Genomic DNA, 5,920 nt, shown 5'->3' with positions numbered 1-5,920 from the left:
CCTTCCTCTCTGTAAAAAGTCAATAAAATATATTTAAAAAAAAAAAAAGAGCAAGGCTTTCAAGTAAAACAGACCAGAAATTGAATCATGCTCTGCTGTTTGCAGGCTGTGCACCGTCAATCTAAGTTTACTAAAGTACCATAAACTTCCGTTTCCTCATCGGTTAATCAGGATAATATTTTATTCCTTATGGCAGTATTAGAATTCATTCATTAAGATGTATACCAAGAGCTTTTAGTCCAGTGCCTGGCACATGTTGAGTACTCAAAATAAGCAGGAGTCCATCGGTCAGGTAGCCCTGGAACTCTTTTCTAAACTTTTCCTAAACCCATCCCTTCCACCCCTATTTCTTCCCCTGCTTGGTCTCTCCCCTCTCTTGGATACCACACACACTCCAACTCCAATAAGGCTCTACCCCTCATAGGATGTAAGACTTTCCATGATCTGGCCCTTGCCATGCCTCCAACTGCACCTCCATGCCTGCCTGCTTCTCCCACAGTGCCCCCCTCACCCCCAGTCCTTGTCCATGTCGTCTCCTCCTCCCACTCCTGTCTCTATCAATTCCACTGAGCTAGCGCATAGGAAGACTCAGCCCAGAGATCCTATATAAGAGCCTCTACTTGGAAGACCTCTCTAGGGAAGTGTGCACAGCCAAGCAAATAAGGGGAAAGTCGACACAGGCAAGTGGCTCATCTGTGTCCTTCAGGCTGGTCTACAAGCCAACACTGAGTGGGAGCCAATGCATGGAGGTACTGGGGCCTAGCTGATTCAGGTCTTTGTTTTGAGGAAGCTGACTATATTATGTGGTCCCCACCTCAAAGCATGCCACCTCTTTCCTGTTTTCTCAAGGCTGCAACTTCCCTAAGAGGAAGGGAACTTTCATGTCTCTTGGTCTTCCTCTTTCTTCATTCACTACCCACCCACCACCACTCCCCTCTGCACACACACTTCTAGAATAGAATAGCACATTGTAGAGGAAAGAGTTCAGAACTTGATATTGGATAACCTACTGAGTTTCTGTTTCCTCTTCTATAAAATGGTATTAATACCTTCCTTACCTCATGAGGCTATAAGAATAGAATGAGATGGTCAGCATGCAAGTGCCTCTAACCATTAAACAGTATTTAAATGGATAACTGGGGATGGTCTCCTAGGTTCCATACCAACTCACCTTTTTCCCTAGTTCACTGAATATCTGCAAAGCTTCTTTCAGAAGCTTTCATTCCCCAAAAGAGCCAAGTGACCTGTCCCCATCCCCACTCTGCCAATCTAGAACTCCATCTAACACTTAAAATTCATCTTTGCAAAGCTTTCTATCATTAGCCATGCCCCATGTTGATTACTCTAAAATATTTTTTAAATAATTATTTAAAATATCATCGGAAGAGCACTATGACAAATTTTGGGGAAATATAAAGGTAAATAAGATAGTTCCATTCCAGATTAAATTTACAACTCAATAGAAAAGACACACAAATGAGCATATGTTACAAAGGCATGAGCCACAGGGCCAGGAAAAGTACTGATTGTGCAATGGGCCTTTGGTTTTCAAACTGCCATTCAGTGGTCTGGTCTTTAAAATCCTATCCTAGAGTATTGATCCCCATAGGATTGCTTTTTCCATTCCATTCTGACATTCTTGTCAAGGTTTCATCTGCTCCCTAAGCCTAAGATGGAATTGTTAACCCATTACACTGGACCTTACATACACAAGAATTATCCTAGAGATGAAGAAACTACGTTTTAGAGAGGGACAGCAGCTGGCTCAAGATCATAAGTCTAATTCAGTAGTTCTCAGCAGGGGACAATTTGGACATGTCTGGAGACATTTTTGGTTGTCACAACTGGGAAGTGCTACTGGCATCTAGTGGGTAGAAGCCAGGGATGCCACCAAACATCCAACATTGCACAAGACAGATCCCATAATAGAGAATCATCCAAACTAGAATGTAAATAGTGCTGAGATTGAGATACTTGGTCCAATTGGAGAATCAGATTTCCTAACAAGTGCAGACTTACTTATTATACCTTACTAGTATATATGTAAAAGGGATGGTAAATATCCAGGACTTAGAAATATGTTTGTTAGATTTTGCTTGTAATGGTACTGGTTTTTCTACCAGCAAAAGGGGTACTGATAGTTCACCACTGAAACAATTTTGAATTATTTTTCTTATAAAGATGACCCTATGCATGTAGTCATCTATACATTTTCTTCCTCCACTCCTCCCCAAGGGTAAGCATTTCTAGAACAACTGGCTAGAGTAGGAGGCTCAGGGGTGATTTCCTAGGGTTGAAGAGAACGCCCAAAACTTTTCCCAGAGTGAGCTCACCTCAATCTCAGTGGCATCACTTTTTGCCCTGCTCAACTCAAATTACTCAAACAGCAAACTGTGTCATAGACAGTTCCTGGGTTGTCCTTGAACTGAAAGGATGGCTTCAACCATCTCAACTTCTTGTCATAGCTTCACCTCAATTTTGGTGGTAATACCTAGGAGCTGCATTGTCAGTTCCTCAATCTGCTCACTGGCACTAAGGATTGGTCATGATTCCATCTGGGACTGGGATCATTTAGGGGCAGAGTGAATGCCTTCCAACTCAGAAGCTGAATCGGTTTGGGTCACTTATCTGCAAGGCATTATACTGTATCCTATGGGAGGTGTAACAGCCTTGGCTGATGTGGCTCAGTTGATTGGGGCATCATCCCATATACCATCAGGGCACATATTTGGGTTGTGGGTTCAGTCCCTGGTCAGACTGCATGCAAGAGGCAACAATCTCTCCTCTCTCTCTCTCTCTCTCTCTCTCTCTCTCTCTCTTTCTCTCTCTCTCCCTCTCTCTTTCCCTTCCTTCTTCCCTTCCTCTCTCTAAAATAATTTTTTTTAAAAGAAGTGTAACAGATGGTCCTTGTCTTCTGGGAATTGACAGCCTAAATTGAAGGAAAATAATAAATTCATGTGAAGAAATAACCAATGGTTCAAAGCACAAAATGATACATTTTAAAGACAGTAATGTAGGAATTTAGAGGTAAGAATTTATTTACTTTTTAAATATATTTTTATTGCTTTCAGAGAGGAAGGGAGAGGGAGATAGAAACATCAATGATGAGAAAGAATCTTTGATCGGCTGCCTCCTGCACGCCCCTTACTGGGGATCAAGCCCGAAACCCGATCATATGCCCTTAACTGGAATTGAACCCGGGACCCTCCAGTCCGCAGGCCAACACTCTATCCACTGAGCCAAACCAGCTAGGACGAGAATTTAGAGGTGAGAAAGATCCCTCTAAATTGGGAGAATTGGGAGCAATTTTGGGCAGTAAGGGTCATCCTGAAACCTTGGGATGGGTCTCAAGGAACTGTTAAGAGTTAAGTGGTGATAAAGAGAATTATGAAAAGTATAGTTAGAGAGAGAGAGAAAGAGAGAGAGAGAGAGAGGAGAGAGAGAGAGGAGAAAAAGAGAGAGAAGAGGGAGAGAGAGAACCAGCCTGGCGAGGGTTGAGGCACTCAGTGGAAGAAAAGTCAGAGATAAAGTTGGGAAGACAGGTTTGCCAAATGCGGCAGACCTTGACTATCAGGCTAAGGAATTTACAATTTATTCTGTAGGTAAATGAGGAGCTGACAATGGCCTCTCATAAGGGAGGTCTCAAGCCCAGGTCAGGTTCCCCTCTCTTACATCCTGGCTTGACTAAACACACTGGTCTGGGAGCCAAAGATTCCAACCTTCTGTCAGTACTGCCTCCTCTAGACCCACAGCTGTTTCAGGAAAGGTCATGAGAATTCCAAGACCCAAAGCAAGTTTCACATCTGACCCCAACTTGCTGTTTGTTTCACTTTCCTGCCTACACAAATGAGCCCATTACCTTTATTTACTCTGGGAGCAACAAAACCAGGATAACAGAACTCTGATCTGCTCCTGCTTGGAGGGAAACTCTCACGGGCTTTCCATCGGTATCCAGAGGCTGTGTGGAACTCCGGGAGAGAGGCAGGCTGGGCTCTGAAGGGCGGGCACCTTTCCAGACCCAGCCCTGCCCTCTCCCAGTCCCCCACCCCCTCTCAGCGCAGGCCAGAGGAAGCAGCAGCTGTTGTCCTATGGGGAAGACAGGCAGAGGTCCACCTGGCACTGCTGGGGTTTGCACAATACTTGCCCCAATGACTTTAAACACACACACACACACACACACACACACACACACACACACACACCAGTAGCCTGGAGAACTTGGGCCAAGAGCAGTGATTATGGTGATCAAATGAGAAGGAGGCTGGGGTAACTAGCTACCTCATAACCCTGGATAAAGTCTGCTTGTGTGAGGGGCTTTCTTCCCTCCCGTCTTCTCTCCCACCATTTTGTCTTCCACTCTCCCTTTTCTAAATTTTCTCTCCTCCCTTCTACCAGACTCCCTGACCAGCCTTGAGCCTGATGCCTGACTTCTTTTGTTCTCCCTAACCTTGTCTCCCCCTTCCTCCATCTTTTCCTCTTGCCCCATACATGTAGTGAAGGAAAAAGAGCAAAATTATCTTACCAAGTGCAAAGTGAAGCAGCTCTTGGGAGCTGGATAGTTAAGGCAAATAAAATCACCTGCCTTATCCAAATAATTGAGGCAAAGTAAGGGGTTTTAGCTTGAATCGTGCAGATGGTACGTTCAACTCCCCAGATTTTGTATGCAAGCCTAAACCTAGACGCTCTTTTCCCTTTGACCTCAGACAGTAGGGCTATGTTTATTTTACCTTCACATAGCACCAAGGCAGCCTTTTGGAGAACCCAGCATAATGGAGTTGAGCAAACTAGGATCATTCTAATGACAGGAAAACACAAGCGCAGATGGCAGTGCAAGTCGTGGTTGGGAAACATCTCACTCTAGAATGATGCGAAGTGAGAAGGAGTCTGGGCTAGGAATTTCAATGAGCTCTTGGATTCCCACCCGCTCCTGTAACTCCAGCCTCCAGCCCAGGGCTGGCCTGGCCTGTGCTGATCTGCTTTCTATCCACAATCTGCTTTAAACCATGGATATTATCTCCACACATTTGCATTTCTACAGCAGCAGAGGCATAATTCTTATCCAGAAGTTCAAACTGCAGAGATTCAGGCACCTTAACAAAGCAGTGAATACCCAGAGCCAAGGCCTCGCTGAAGGTGAGCCAGAGGAGCCAGAGCCTGCGTGAACTTGCTCCTGGCTCTCGGTTGCCATCTGGTGGTGTTTCCCATCTCTAGCACCACATTTTCTTCCGAAGTTCCTTCGTGGGGACCCACAACAGAGCTATTTACTAAAATGACGTCCCCCTCGCCTCAAAACAAACACCCAAATCTTCCTGACTCCAATCCTAACTTCTGGACCAGAACTCAAACCTTATGATCAAGATGGTTTACGTAGTCTCTCTATGGTTGCAATCCACACAACAGCCAGGGGATCTTTAAACAGATAGGCCTTTTACTCCTCTGCTGAGAACCCTCCAGGGCTCCTCAGTGTGCACAGAGCAGAACCTCAGTCCTCTGAGGTTTGCCATGGTCCGGCCTCTGGTCCCTGCTCAGCCACACTGGCCCCTGGCTGTCCTCCAGCACCCAGGCATGTCTGTCTGTGTTGGGGCCTTTACAGTGCGGTTCTCCCTACTTGGAGCCTTTTCCCGAGGCAAGCACAGACTCACTCCCCTTCAAGTCTTTGTCCCAGAATCACCTACTGCAATGACCTTATTTAAAAATCGCTGCCTATCAACTTCCATCCTGTTCTACTTTTTTCCTTCGCAACTATCACTTTGAGCAAAGGCTATATATTTCTACTGTCTTTCCCTCAATGAAATGTAAGCTCCACAAAGATAGGGATTTTTGTCTCTTTTTTGTTCACTGATATATTCCAAGCACTTTGGCACATAGCAAGGGCTCAATAAAAATTTCTTGACTACATGAATGAGCATGAACTCAGTAT

At 45.0% G+C, this 5,920-nt stretch overlaps 1 protein-coding gene across 1 annotated transcript in view; it reads right to left on the bottom strand.

Moving 5' to 3' along the window:
- Positions 1–3,963, bottom strand: part of RNASE13 (ribonuclease, RNase A family, 13 (non-active)) — a 6,990-nt gene extending 3,027 nt beyond the window's left edge. The window contains exon 1 of the mRNA XM_014537238.1: positions 3,860–3,963. The gene's annotated coding sequence lies outside the window, so the exon portion shown is untranslated. The remainder of the gene's footprint in view (positions 1–3,859) is intronic.
- Between the last annotated feature and the right edge of the window lie 1,957 nt (positions 3,964–5,920).

The sequence above is a fragment of the Myotis brandtii genome, unplaced genomic scaffold (genome assembly GCF_000412655.1).
Source record: "Myotis brandtii unplaced genomic scaffold, ASM41265v1 scaffold1031, whole genome shotgun sequence".
NCBI classification, from domain to species: Eukaryota; Metazoa; Chordata; class Mammalia; order Chiroptera; family Vespertilionidae; genus Myotis; species Myotis brandtii.
The sequence above is the reverse complement of the archived record's forward strand: the minus strand, read 5'-3'. Positions and strand labels throughout refer to the sequence as shown.